This window comes from Microcebus murinus, chromosome 18, assembly GCF_040939455.1.
Source record: "Microcebus murinus isolate Inina chromosome 18, M.murinus_Inina_mat1.0, whole genome shotgun sequence".
NCBI classification, from domain to species: domain Eukaryota; kingdom Metazoa; phylum Chordata; class Mammalia; order Primates; family Cheirogaleidae; genus Microcebus; species Microcebus murinus.
Window position 1 is genome coordinate 41,968,573 of NC_134121.1, and position 15,721 is coordinate 41,984,293.

At 35.2% G+C, this 15,721-nt stretch overlaps 1 protein-coding gene across 1 annotated transcript in view; it reads right to left on the bottom strand.

Moving 5' to 3' along the window:
• IKZF3 (IKAROS family zinc finger 3) overlaps window positions 1-15,721 on the bottom strand; it is a 96,355-nt gene that overhangs the window by 79,667 nt on the left and 967 nt on the right. The window lies entirely within an intron of this gene.

The window sequence follows — 15,721 nt, forward strand, 5'->3', positions numbered from 1 at the left end:
TTTCAAATGTCTCGCCACAAAAAAAGATAAGTAAGTGAGATGATGGATATGTGAATTAGCTTATATACATATATCAAAACATTATATGTATCCCATAAATACATATAATTATGATCTGTCAATTAAAAATAATATGTATTCTTAAATGAAGTAAAATAAATTAGAAACTAGAAAGTAAAAAACAAAAAAAACCCCTCTGGATCAGGAGAAAAGAAGAAAATCAAACCATATATAAAACTTAAATATCAACTAAAACTTTAAAAAACATTATACCAGAAACAGTGTAATAATGGTCATTTTCAATCATTACTTCCAAAACCCCGCCATTGGAATTTCAGGAAAAAGTTGTGGTTTTAATTAATGCAGTAATCAATGAAATTAAGCATTTAGACAGCACCTTTCATACAAAACACTTTACAAATTTCACTGATTGAAAAATTAATGTGACTTTTCAGAGGGCAAAAAGACCCTACCACAAGATGCCAAACATCCAGATAAAATATTTTAAACTGTACTTACATGTATGTGTACAAATATATATTTAGCATCATGTTTTCATCAGGATTTTTCGGTCTCATTAGATAAAACCATTTTCTTATCTCATTTTAAAAGCCAAAGCTGTAATCTAGCAGAAAACCTTAGTTAACAAACTCTCTTTCATATCTTTGCACTTCTGTCCTTCTCACAACTAAATAATCCATACCCTGATACGTTTTAAGGTTTAATTAAATCATAAGTGTATTCTGCTAACATCGTACCCTTTAAATAACAAATATTCTAAAGGACATAACTATTCTATTACTGTGAGAGCTGACAAATATATCAGACTGTAAAAGTTAAAGGTTATTTCTTTTGTAGCTTTCCACAGCACTCTACTATTGATAGTTATTCATAGCTATACTAGCAATCTCAAATTGTTTTCTGCCAGTATGGAAAACAAGCCTTCATCACATGCTTTCGGAGAGATGACAATTTCAAATTTGTTTTTATCCCTTCAGATTCTCTTTTCATTGGCAAAGAGGACATGTGGGAAAAAAAAAAAATCACCAGTTAGAATTTTTGTTAAGATACCAAGGAGTTTCTCAGATAGTCTAGCAGTTCATATGCTGCCAAATGAAAAGGTGCAGATTACAAATAAAATTAAACTGTGAAATGGCAGGAGTTTGGTTAATTGGTATTTCATCAAAGTTCACATGTGAATGTTTTACCTCTTAGCTGTAATATAAATTATTTATGAACAAAACCAAACATTTACATTAGCAAAAAAAAGTGTAACCATGTTTTTAACTCAAATGGGTCATAAATATGCCTTCATTTCTATACTGTACTATTAAATAATTATCATTAAATTACAAATACTAGCTAGCAAAATTTTCCTCTTAGTTTCAGAGATCATATTTCCACTCCATGGTCTATTTTCCCAGTAGGAAATGCAGGCACTAAAGGAAAGCAAAATGTCAAGTCTCAGAAAGAATCTTGTTCTGAGTTTGCCAGCTGCCAACAGTTCTGGTGCCTGACAGCTGCCAGAAATGTCTCTAAATGTTGATCTTCCTTTCTATCTTCACAATAGTAAACTGACTCCCTTATCCTCATACCTTTAAAAAAAATAGTTTATCTTATCTAAAATGTCAATTTTTACTTTTTAACTGCTTTGGAAATTGAGACACTGACTACAAGAATGTTTTCATAATTGCAACATTAACACTTGGGACAATAAATGAGGCAGAGATGTGTTAGCTATCGTTTCTGAAAAATCCCTTACCATTTCTCTTTATTACCACCACATACAATCATTCCTGGAATTCTACCGTTACAAAAACAGTTCTGTAGAATGAAAATGATTCCTGTAACCAACGAAATTAGAATGTTAGGATTGAAATGGTTATCCTAACTAGCTTACCCTCCTTCTCCTGCCACCTGATGCTTGACCATCCTCTAATATTCCCTCACTGGGTGGTATAGCTGCTGCTGCTTCGACACTTCCAATAATACAGAAGTTATTCCCTCCCACTTCAGAAAAACTCTAGTGGTTAAAGAGCATTCTTCCTTAAATGTAGCTGAACTCAAATTTCCTGAAATGCCCATTTCAGGCCCTAGTTCAGCTTTCCGGGAACATAAAGGATCAGTTATTACTCAGACGTTACCGCTGAATTCCCTGACCATGGCGAGAGCTTTCTTCTCAGTCTGTTTTTGTGTGCCTGTGGTCCTCAAAAAATGTGGCAACAAACACTCAGCCTAGTAGTGCAAAGAGATTCCTTTCTACCTCATAACATTTCTGGAAGATAATTAGGTACAATGGCATTTATTTCCCCCATTTTATGGACAAGCTCCAAGACACAAAGAATGACAAAAAATGTAAAAGTCAAGTAATTGCCCAAGGGCACAATGTCAGTGACACAGTAAGAGAGGCAGGATTCACCTCCTGAGTTTCATTGCTGTTTCAGAGAATTTAAATCATGTTTTTAAATGCCTTCCTATATAGATTATAGATCTTAGAAGGCAAGAACTAGAAGAGATTTTAGATGCAATTAATTTCAAACGCCTCAACTGTGTATTATTGTTGATTGAGGGGAAAAAAGCAGAGTATGCCTTATAGCAAGAGTAATCCCCCTAACCATCAAATACTGATTTCCCAACTTCCTTGTACTAAGGTAAAGGTTAAGAAATATCAAGACTACTTATCTAAGTACACTAGATCAAACACAGCCCACCTTACTATTCTAGTTCTTCCTACCCTACCCTACCCTATTTTTTAAATAAATTATTCCACCCCCCCCCCCAGATTAAATGTTTAACAAGGAAATTATAGACTGTGAGGCACAGGTGAATTGCTGACAATTGTAGATAAAACAACAAATTCAAAGTCTAGTATTAACTCTCCTTGAAAGGTCAGTTATCCTGACCTATCCTGACCAAGTTGTAGAAAAAGTATATTTCTATTTTACCTTGTATATCACATGCTACCAAATGAACATGTAGAGAGAAAAGGAAGAACGAGTATTTCATGTCATTGTTACTTTAAAAAAAATGCTGATGCTAAAATGATCGAATCTAACATATTCAAATTAAGACTTTCATTTCATAACTGTAAAATGCCTAGCTTTTGCTATAAAATAACTGGGGCCAAAAACAGCATTATTGATTTGAAGTGGATAACAGACCTAAACATCAAAGTTAAAACAATCAAACTTCTAGAGGAAAACATAGTTTCTAGAGGAAAACATAGAAGACTATTTTCATGGCCTTGGAGTAGGTAAAGATTTCTTAAACAGGGCATAAAGAGCATTTAATCACAAAGGAAAAATGATTGATAAATTAGTCTTCATTAAAATTAAAATTCTATTTGATCAAATAGATTAAGAAAAATAAGTTACAGATTGGGAGAAAATATTCGCAATACACATCTGACAAAGTACACATTTCCAAAATATAAAAGATGCCTAAAAATTCAATAAGAGAAAACATAATCCAATTTTAAAACAAAAAATCCAAATGACCAGAAGACTTTAGGCACTGCAGGGAGGAGGATATCCAAATGGCCAAAAAACATAACAAAAAGTATTCAACATTATTACTCATCAGAAAATTGCAAATTAAAACCACAATAAAATACCACTACACGCCCACAAGAATGGTTAAAATTAAAAAGATTGACAATAGCAAATGTTGACAAGATGTAGAGCAAGTGGAACTCTCAGATATCACTAGTGGGAGGGTAAACTGGCCCAACCACTTTGGAAACTTTCACAGTATGTGTCAAAGCTAAACAGACACCTATATGATGACCCAGAAATGCTAGTCCTACATATCTATTCAAGAGATACAAATATGTATATGTCCAGCAAAGAGACTATTAAGAATATTCATAATATAGCCAAACATTAGAAACAATCATGTCCATCAACAGCATAATGAATAAATTGTGGTATATTCATACTATTCAATAATAAAAGGGAACGAACTATTAATAATAACATGGATGATCTCAAAAATCAGTAAAGGAAAAGAAGCCAGATACAATAAAAGCATAATACTGTATAATTAATTTATATGGAATTCAAGAAAGGGAAAAGTAATCCATGATGACAGAAGTCTGAATAGTTTTCAACTTGGGGCCAAGGGAGATATTAACCCAAGGAAACTTTCTGAGGTGATGCAAATATATCTTGATCCAATGACCCTTCCTTGATCTGGAAGGTTGTATTATAGGTAAAAAATACTACTACTAATAAAACTATATACAAAGATGTGCTCTTTATTGTGCATGTTATTCCTTAATTTTAAAAAATCCATTGAACACTCAAACATCCTCAAATATCTAAAATCCTAAAATTCAGTGATGCAATTATAGCAGCATCTTCCCACTTTTGAAAAAACTTTGAATTTCAAGAGTTTCTCATGATTCTGCTATAGAATCTTTATAAATTACATTTTACCAGCCAGACACAGAGGCTCACACTTGTAATCCCAGCACTTTGGGAGACCAAGGAACCAAGGTGGAAGGATTGCTTGAGCCCAGGAGTTCAAGGTTCAAGGTCATAGTGAGATATGTTTGGGTCACTGCATTCCAGCCTGGGTGACAGAGTGAGACCCTATCTAAATATATTTATATACACACACACACACACACCAACCATTGACTGAATGGGCTCCATATGGCTTAAAAATTCTCATGGTGAGAAAATTGATTTACATGCCACGTGCCAACTGAATATGAAGATATTTTCAGTGATAGCTAATTCTTCAAACTTCCTTGAGAACTGGGATTTCAAAATAGGTTTCAATTTTCATCTTCTTTTTATTTCCCAATAAACTTTAGCTACAGATAGTGTCAGTATCATTCATCTTTGGAAAACAAAAACAAACAAACAAAAATCTCTCAATCCACATTTTTCTCCAGCAACAGCCCCACTGATTTCTCTTCTTCACCTCATAGCTACACTTCTGAAGGAAAGAAATAGTCTGTTATCAATGTTTTTACTTCCAACCTTCCCATTCCCATTTTAACCACTTTGGTTTCCATTCCCACCACTCCACAGAAACCACTTTTGTCAAGGGCACTGGTTAAGTTTTATGTCGCCAAAACCAGTTCATACTTTTTTTCTTTATCTTGCTTGATTTCTCAGCCACATTCAACATGGCTGACCGCTCACTCCTTCAATGAAATATCCTCCTTTCTTGAATTCCATTACACCACACTCTGCTGGTTTTCCTTCTGTCTGGCTGTCTTTCTCTTTTGCTGGCTTCTCCTCCTTTACCTGATCAAATGAGGTATTTTTCAGGGCTCTGTCCTGAGCTTTCTTCTCTTAATACATTCTCCGTTTCAGTGATCTCATTCATTCTGTTGGCTTTAAATATCACCTATGTTCTGAAAATGGCCAAATTCCTATCTCTAGCCAGACCTCTTCTTTAGAGAAGAGATCCCCGACCTTGCCCCTACCATTATTCTCCATATTAGCACTCTTTTTATTTCCTTCATAATAACTTAGCATAATTTTAATTATTTCAGTTGTTATTAGTTGTTTTTTGGTCTGTCTTCCTTACTCGACTAAATTCCATGAGGGCCAAAGCTTTGTCTGTCTTGTTCACCACTGTATTGTCAATATTTTGCAAACATGGCACATAACAGGTATTCTATAAATAATTTTTGAAGGAAGAATGAATAAAAATTTCTGACTTTTGAATTATATTCTGAAACAAATATTGCATGACAAGATTCGTCAAAATTAAATGCTGTAAAACGTTCACTGTTCAACTATCTTTTAAAATCAGCACTTAAACAACAAAAAACATGGTAAATACATGTATGAAGATGATCCACCACTGATGCAACATGTGCTATCAGAGTGGTGACAGGTTTCGCTGATACTGTTCAAAGTGTGGGCAATGCTCGTCAGAATTTAATGGGCACAAGAATTCTCTGGGGGTCTTGGTAAAATGCAGATTCTGTTCACCAAGTCTAGCCAGAGAGTCTGCATTTGTAACAATTCCCATACGGTGCTGATACTGCTGGTACCCAGTCCAAACTTAAATTAGCAAGAATCTAAAGAACCCTTGTAAGTGATTTGTGAACTAAGCTGAATGTTTGCTGGATCCTAACTCTGTGTCTAGTATTATGCAGGGTGGTATCACATTATCTTATTTAAGCTACGACTGAGTTGGAAGAACAGCATTAGAAAAAATGAGGAGTCAGGAAAAGTGATGTGTGTTCAGGGAACACTAAAGCAGTCCACAGTAACAACATTAGAGGACAGAGGATACCACTGGAAAGATATATATATATATATATATATATATATATATTTTTTTTTTTTTTTTTTTTTTTTTTTTTTTTTTTTGAGACAGAGTCTCACTTTGTTGCCCAGGCTTGAGTGAGTGCCGTGGCGTCAGCCTAGCTCACAGCAACCTCAAACTCCTGGGCTCAAGCAATCCTTCTGCCTCAGCCTCCCGAGTAGCTGGGACTACAGGCATGCGCCACCATGCCCAGCTAATTTTTTCTATATATATTAGTTGACCAATTAATTTCTTTCTATTTATAGTAGAGACGGGGTCTCGCTCTTGCTCAGGTTGGTTTCAAACTCCTGAGCTCAAACAATCCGGGCACCTCGGCCTCCCAGAGAGCTAGGATTACAGGCGTGAGCCACCGCGCCCGGCCTGGAAAGATATATTGAAGCTACATTGTAGAGTATCTTAAATGCCCAACTAAGAAATAACTTAAAATGGTTTTTGAGTAGGGGAGTAACTTGATATTTCAGGAAGATCATTCTGGCAGTAATCCTCAAAATAGATTAAAAGAAGCAGATGCGGCCGGGCGCGGTGGCTCATGCCTGTAATCCTAGCACTCTGGGAGGCCGAGGCGGGCAGATCACTCAAGGTCAAGAGTTCGAAATCAGCCTGAGCGAGACCCTACCTGTACTAAAAAATATAAAGAAACTAATTGACCAACTAAAAAAAAAAAAAAAATATATATATATATATATATATATATATATATATATAAAATTAGCCGGGCATGGTGTTGCATGCCTATAGTCCCAGCTACTCGGGAGGCTGAGGCAGGAGGATCGCTTGAGCCCAGGAGTTTGAGGTTGCTGTGAGCTAGGGTGATGCCTCGGCACTCACTCTAAACTGGGCAACATAGTGAGACTCTGTCTCAAAAAAAAGAAGCAGATGCAAGGTTACCAGTAGAAAAAAATATGTAACAGCCTGTATCAGCAGTTTTGAAAATATGTTCTATGGAAATCCAGGGTTCCGGAGGGCTGCTGCAGGTGCTAATCTATGGCTGGGAGAAGACAGGCTTAGCAGTAGTCTCTTGCTCCCTTCCCCCTCTCTCATTTGGAGCACCATATTTGCATCTGATCACACATGAGATTTTGGTATAAAAGGGCATTCCTATTGCTAAAAATAAGTCTTTGTCTTGTTTTTGTGTCCAGTACTAATTCTTGCTGAACTGTATGGCTAACAGTGAAATACACCAAGGTCATCATGCAATCACCAAGCATCACTGTATAGAGTAGTAACTTTAAGATCTATAAGCACTATATGAATTCCTAATATCAACTTACTCAATCATTATTTGTCCTATTATATAGATTATACCTCCCTCCCCAAATTAGATTACCCATAAACATTTTCTAGTTGTTTATGTTTGGGGCAAGTAGATTCACATTAGATTATTGATGTTTGCAATAGATAATATGCATTCCTTTGAGAATCTTCACATTCTTTTTATTGATATGTGCACACTATGCTGTTGGCTTAGTACACTTAGAAGCTATATGCTTGTTTGTGCACACTGGTCTCCTAGCCCTACTGATTCAAATTTGAACTAGGAGTTCTTTTATTTTTGGTGAGGGAGGGGGACAGAGTCCCGCTCTCTTGCCCAGGCTAGAGTGCTGTGGCATCAGCCTAGCTCACATCAACCTCAAACTCCTGGGTTTAAGCGATCTTTCTGCCTTAGCCTCCCGAGTAGCTGACACTGTGCCACCATGCCTGGCTAATTTTTTCTATATATAGTAGTTGGCCAATTAATTTTTTTCTATTTATAGTAGAGACGGGGTCTTGCTCTTGCTCAGGCTGGTTTTGAACTCCTGACCTCAAGCAATCCGCCCTCCTCGGCCTCCCAGAGTGCTAGGATTACAGGCATGAGCCACGGTGCCCCGCCAGGAGATTTTGTTTTTATAGTGGCAAGCAAAAGTGTTAGTTAGGATGCTCCATAAACTCTTTTGTCCTGCTGAAATGATTCACACACCAAAAGAGGTAGAGAACCAATGGTTCATACCAGATATGAATAATTTCTCTCACCTGGCCCCCTTGATTCCATTGGCACACAACTGCTTTGGACAAATGTTTCCTGTAGGCTAATGGGCCATCTATTTCTCAGTTTGAATGGTACATCATAACATCCGTGGTAGCCAGAATGGAATTAGGAAGCTCTGGGTTATGAGGAAGTCATTTAGCCTTATGGACCGTGGGTTTAATTTCAGACAGTATAATTTCTATAGAACTTGCTGAATCTTAGACAATACTGGTTCCAGAAACTATTTAGTAGGAAGGCATCTGCTTCTATATCAGTAGTTTATAAACCTTTTAAAAAGAGCTATTTCATTTTTTCAAATGAAATTTTATATGGATTACCATATATAAAACCAGTAAAGGGATATGTTGGTAATGTACAAGTATAATAATTTTAAATATATAATAATTACTAAGAAGTCAAAAATGAGAAGGTTGTTTTAACAAATAAAAAGTAGAAACCTAAAGCTATGGATTGAAAATTACAGCTTTATCAATTAACTTCAACATGGAAATTATTTCTGTATTTTGTCTTATTTGCCAATATGGAAAAAATTGAAAATGCACACATATAAAAAAATATTACCACTTACAAGCAAGTGCTTCACCTTATTATTTCAGAATAGTTTTTCATTAAACTATTCCCAGAAACTTGAAAAAGGATGGTAAGTAATCTTTGTTTCAAAGCTGAATCACTAAAAAATATTTAACATGTTCTTTAGTTCTGAAAATAAAAATCAGACAAGTATCCCAACCTTATAATAAGCATTTAAAATTTTTATAATATATAATCACAATGTAACAAGTTACAAGTCCTTGTTAGTGAGCAGGTTATTATTATACCATGTGATAAAAGCACATCCCAAGCCACTGAGCCTGAGCCTTTCCAGGCAGTTAATTAAGTACAGGGAATAGGACAGTTAGCAATATTCTAACTTCAATAATTTTATATGAGCAAATATGCACAGAAGAAAAAAGACCAGTGCAGAACCACAATTTTACTCAAGTCACATATATTAATATAAAGTTTTAATATTTTCAAAGTTGGCAAAAAGTCTTATTTTGAGGTCAGAGAATAAATTTATACATTGATAGTCTTCAGTGCATTAATATTTGGAATTTTGGGCCGGGCGCAGTGGCTCACGCCTGTAATCCTAGCACTCTGGGAGGCCGAGGTGGGCGGATTGCTCGAGGTCAGGAGTTCAAAACCAGCCTGAGCAAGAGCGAGACCCCGTCTCTAATATAAATAGAAAGAAATTAATTGGCCAACTACTATATATAGAAAAAATGAGCCGAGCATGGTGGCGCATGCCTGTAGTCCCAGCTACTTGGGAGGCTGAGGTAGAAGGATCGCTTGAGCCCAGGAGACTGAGGTTGCTGTGAGCTAGGCTGACGCCATGGTAGTCACTCTAGCCTGAGCAACAAAACGAGACTCTATCTCAAAAAAAAAAAAGAAAAAAATTTGGAATTTTCTGTGAAATTCAAATGAAATTTAAATCAAGTTGGTCCCTGAAGCACATCTGTGGAACTATCTACACTCTACACTACATATGCAAGCATATAAAACAATTATTAATGAGTGCTAGAAGTTGAAGTCAAGTGATTTTTTTAACTTGGATAGTTTTTTAACTTGAGATAGATTTTTTTAACAGAGATAGAGACTAATGATGGCAAAAATGATAAGTTGTTATTATAAAAATTAGTAGCTTCCAGTTTTCAGACAGGTGCTATTGTCCATTAGCTATGATGTAAATCCAAATCTCTAAAAAAATATATAGATTGGTGAGAGTGATCATTTTCTCATATCCACAGACTCTATATGACAAGAATTATAGGAAGTTGTTCTGATGTATCTAACATTCTGGTAAGTTAATAGTCTCTCAAATAAACATCACTTCTCAAATGAACTGATACTATTGTGATAGAGAACTCAAATTAAGTGATATAAATTATTCTCACCTACTTTAAGAATAGAAACATTTGTTGTGAGAAAATGGTTTATTGTGGAAATTGCAGTGCTTCATTGAAATAAAGAATGTATCAAAATTTTTAAACAAAGCTCAAAGTTAGAAGGCACTATTATCATTTTTTCTAGAGCAGAGCCAATATTGAGTTAGAGAAAAATGGTAGCATTCATCCCCTTGGATCTAGCCAACACCTCAATCTCTTCTACTAAACCTTTAACGGCATCTTTGACAAATCAACCAGCAAAATTAACCAGTTTCAATGTCACTATCTTCCTTCCTCTCTTTACCATAAAAGATGAACAGTCAAATGACTGAACACACAAGCAACTCATTCACTAATTTATTTAATAAATATGTCTGCAGTCCTACTGTGTTATGGGGACTAAGCTGGTGATAAAGAGATCCCTACACTTTGAAAATCAACAGTCCAGAAGGGGCTATTGGTGTATCAATGACCAAAATAAGCAAGAAATCTAAATAAGTAAATATTAAATTATTATTAGATAATTCTTAGATTAAATAATAGTTAAATAATTCTTAGATAATTAAGAATCAAGAGTAGAAAATATAGTTTTGTATTATTTCATCAATGATGCTATTGAAATGTTTTCTATTTCTCTTACCTTAAAAGTCTCCATTATAAACCCACAAATAACCTGATATGCCTGAGAATATCCATTATAAGTATAATTTGTGATATGTTGCCAATTCTATTGTTATAAAAAATTTCAAGCAGTAAGCTGATTTTGAAGTATTGACAATGAGTAAAGAGTATTGTCCCATAAATGCATTTTATAATTTCATATACATTATTAAACACCTAGTTTTTAAATATCTCCTGGATGGGACACATATCCAATATAATATGGTATCAACTCCATATTATTTTGATTTAGTCTATACCATTTTTCACTGTTAATTTTTTTTTTTTTTTTTTTGAGACAGAGTCTCGCTTTGTTGCCCAGGCTAGAGTGAGTGCCGTGGCGTCAGCCTAGCTCACAGCAACCTCAAACTCCTGGGCTCGAGTGATCCTTCTGCCTCAGCCTCCCAAGTAGCTGGGACTACAGGCATGCGCCACCATGCCCGGCTAATTTTTTATATATATATCAGTTGGCCAATTAATTTCTTTCTATTTATAGTAGAGACGGGGTCTCGCTCTTGCTCAGGCTGGTTTTGAACTCCTGACCTTGAGCAATCCGCCCGCCTCGGCCTCCCAAGAGCTAGGATTACAGGCGTGAGCCACAGCGCCCGGCCTACTGTTAATTTTTTAAAAAAACAAAATTTTAATTTAAAAATCTTTTAATCTTGGATGCAAAAAGCAGATCTCAATTAGGATCTTTAAGGTTTAAAGTATTTTGATGGATTATATAATAATAATAAAGTTATATATGTCACTTTTCAAATAATCTACATATCATAGAATTCTATTATAATTATTATCTCATTATTTCATCTTTTTTTTTTTTTTTTTTTTTTGAGACAGAGTCTCGCTTTGTTGCCCAGGCTAGAGTGAGTGCCATGGCGTCAGCCTAGCTCACAGCAACCTCAAATTCCTGGGCTCAAGCAATCCTGCTGCCTCAGCCTCCCAAGTAGCTGGGACTACAGGCATTCGCCACCATGCCCGGCTAATTTTTTGTATATATATTTTTAGTTGGCCAATTAATTTCTTTCTATTTATAGTAGAGACGGGGTCTCACTCTTGCTCAGTCTGGTTTCGAACTCCTGACCTCGAGAAATCCGCCCGCCTCGGCCTCCCAGAGAGCTAGGATTACAGGCGTGAGCCACCGCGCCCGGCCTTTTTTTTTTTTTTTTTTTTTTGAGACAGAGTCTCACTCTGTTGCCCGGGCTAGAGTGCTGTGGCATCAGCCCAGCTCACAGCAACCTCAAACTCCTAGGCTCAAGCAATCCTCCTGCCTCAGCCTCCCGAGTAGCTGGGACTACAGGCATGAGCCACCATGCCTGGCTAATTTTTTCTATATATTTTTAGTTGGCCAATTAATCTCTTTCTATTTTTAGTAGAGACGGGGTCTCACTCTTGCTCAGGCTGGTCTCGAACTCCTGACCTTGAGCAGTCTACCCGCCTCGGCCTCCCAGAGTGCTAGGATTACAGGCGTGAGCCACCGCACCCGGCCTTCATCTATTTTTAGTGACCCAAAAAGCCTTGGGGTCATCCCTATGATTTTAAATCCTAATTATTATAAATGTACCAGTTAATAGAGATTCATATTTAATAAAGGATATATAGCGAGTGAACTCTATGGCCTTGTGATGTTTAGGGTCTCTTTTCACAATAATTAATGACTTCTTAGGACACAAAAAACACTTATTGAGCACCTACTACTGGCAGGTTTCTATGATAATCACTCAGTTCTTTTCATACATAGTCTAGAAACTACAGCTTGAGATGGAAGCCTATTAACATTGGATGTCTGATAAAAAACCTACCAATAATCTTTTAGTCCTAAATAAATATAAGTATATATATTTATATATGAATGAAAAGTTTATAACAATGTATTTTAAAAGTATCACTGGAAAAGTTCATGCTAATTTTATGGCACTATCTATACCTTACTGATTGAGAAGACAAACTTCTGCTCATATTTGATGCATATCTTAGTGGATTAATATGTGATCCTGAAATCTGCTTTTATAAATTTAATACATAAGATTTGTTTTTAAGTGATAGTCTAGCAAGAAATATTCAATAACATTTTTGTTTGCTAAGCTTTGTTTTTCAGCTATACAATTTAAGTACTTTTAAAACTACTGAGTTTTATCAAAAAATTACTACCACGAATCTCCTAATTATAAAATTTAATAAAATGCATTATAATAAATATAACAAAAACTACTTTTCAGTAAGTACTATTTTCTTAATTGAATGCAACAAATTCTAAGGGCCTTCTATGAACCAGGAACTATCCTTCGCATGGAGCACACAAAAATAAGACATAGTCTCTGCCCTCCAGAAACTTAAAGAAGAGAAGGGGAATAAACACCTAAATCAATACCTATTTCAAATAAAATGTGGTATACGTATACGCAGAAAGAAAAGGCCCTTAGCCTATGTGGAGGGAAGTTATGAACTAGGGAGGGGTGATCACCAGAAGGCACTAAGGGGAGGTCATCCGAAACAGGTCACCCCTAGAACCCTCACAGTGGGGATGTCTGAGCAGAGTCTTGAAAGATGAGTAGGGATAATCAGGTAGGGAATGGGGTGAAAATGTTAGCAAAGACATGAAAGCGTGAAGTAGTATATTGGATTATAGGAAGCATAAACAGGAATTTTGAAAAATTATGTTCCACCAAGACCCCATGGCATTTCTGTGGCTTTTTTTCCTTAAAACTTTCCCATTTTGTCCTCCATATCCTCATAATGGAGGGCAAGTAAACTCCACCACCTAGAGGTTCTCCCTCTGTTAATCTCCACCATGCAGACCGCGGAAAGGGACCTGAAAACAAAAATATGGCTACCACAAAATCCATATAGTAAGAAACAGAAGCTTACATCAAGGAGACAAAAATTGTACAGTATTCTGGGACTATTTGGTGTAGGCGCATTCAGAACCCCTGTGAGAATATATTACACAACAATACATTGCTTGATGGTCAGAACATTGACCCAGAGTCACCAAGATAAAGTTGTCTTTTGTGTACCTTGTTTATAAAGCAGTGGGCTGTGTAGTAAATACACTTAAAAAGATCTCTATCCAATATTGTTAAAATAAAAAGGTTTTATATTCAATGAGAAACCTGCCATTATCTATGAAACTCATATTTGTGAACCACCTCATTTCCCAACCATACCAGACAGGAGAGATGTTAGTTACAGGATAAATAATAAAATGTATTTTATCTCAGTCTGGATCTTTTAAAAAAATAATAATATTTAGCAATTCATAAAGAGTCTTTAGATCAAAAATATTTAGGGTCATAGATTGTGAGAAAAGAAGTTATAGCTTCTGATTTATTATATGCATTAATTCTTCGTTTTTACATGACAAGATTTCCATTTCAAAAGCTGATTAAATCTGACATCTTCACACATAGAAAGTCTCAATAAATGTCTATTGATGAATTAAATGATAAATGAATTTTAAAAATGATTTTATATGCTGAAGGAATGACTAATGTTACACTCTTACATTTCACAATAAACTGCGGTGTACTCATTTGACCCCCAAATCAGGCAGAAAATAAAACTTTAGGCATTCCATAAAGTTTTCTACTTTCTTACATTGCTAAGAGAGGTATACACACACTATAGATCAAATCTCTATTCTAGATTGAGACCAAAATATCAGGCTGATATAAAAATATTTTAAATATCAAAAACATGAGCTAGATTAGTCAATCTTGGGTGCTTATAGGAAACCAGATATGTTACTACATCAAATACTCCATCCCCAAGGACTCGACATTAAAATAGCCAAACTCACATCCTTTATCTTTTATTTCTTGATTTAAATGTTTAAGTTTTGTATTAAGCATACTCTATACTTTTTACTTGTTCTTCTTTTATTTTATTATTATTATTATTATGCCTACAGTAATCTCATGTTCTTTAGCTTATACATTCTGAATTAAATTCTACACAAGTTTTCATTCCTTTCCTCTTCAGGAAGTCTTCATTCAGGCTTATTTAAAAGTCTTTGTTATGGGCGACTTCTGGGCATCCGCCTCTCTTGGGACCCCAGAACCTCATCCAGAAAAAAAAAATTAAAAATTAAAAAGAAAAAGAAAAAGTCTTTGTTAGGACACCAATATCCTAAAATATGCTATTTAGTTTCTTTATTTCACATTAAACAAGTGAATTCGGTAATATTAACATTTACAGAGAGACACTGCTATGGATTTACACCATTCTGTACATTACTCTTGATAAATGATACAGAAAACAGCGTTGGCGTATTGATTTATAACTTCATAAAATTAAGTTAATCATTTGTAAAAAGTAAAGCATGAGAACTTTTTTAAAAATTATTTTTCCCATAGTATACAGCAGCCTAACTTCTTTTTCCTGTTCCTGGCCAATGAAAACTTTACGTGTTAAAAATTACACTTCATAAACCATTATTTAAATGTTCCAAGTGCAAAATTTTTAAGTTTTTAAAAACCCTGATAATTCAAAAAAATTAAACCATAGTGAGTTTTTCATAATATTTAATAATTTCATATACTCTAGAACTAAAGCTGCCAAAGATGAAGGCTCATTGTCAATGAGAGATCCTTCAATTATTATGAAGAGATTATTATATCCACAATCTTCACAATATTTATCATAATTAGCATGGTAATTAGTTAGGTGTCAGTATCTCATTTTGAAATAGAACAAATGTTTCACAAATTCTGATTTTTCTAAATAACACCACAACCCCTAAGTTTATGACACATCTGCCATTTTCAAGGTTTTAGGCACACTTGTTGAGAATACTATCCAAGTTTACAATCGCATG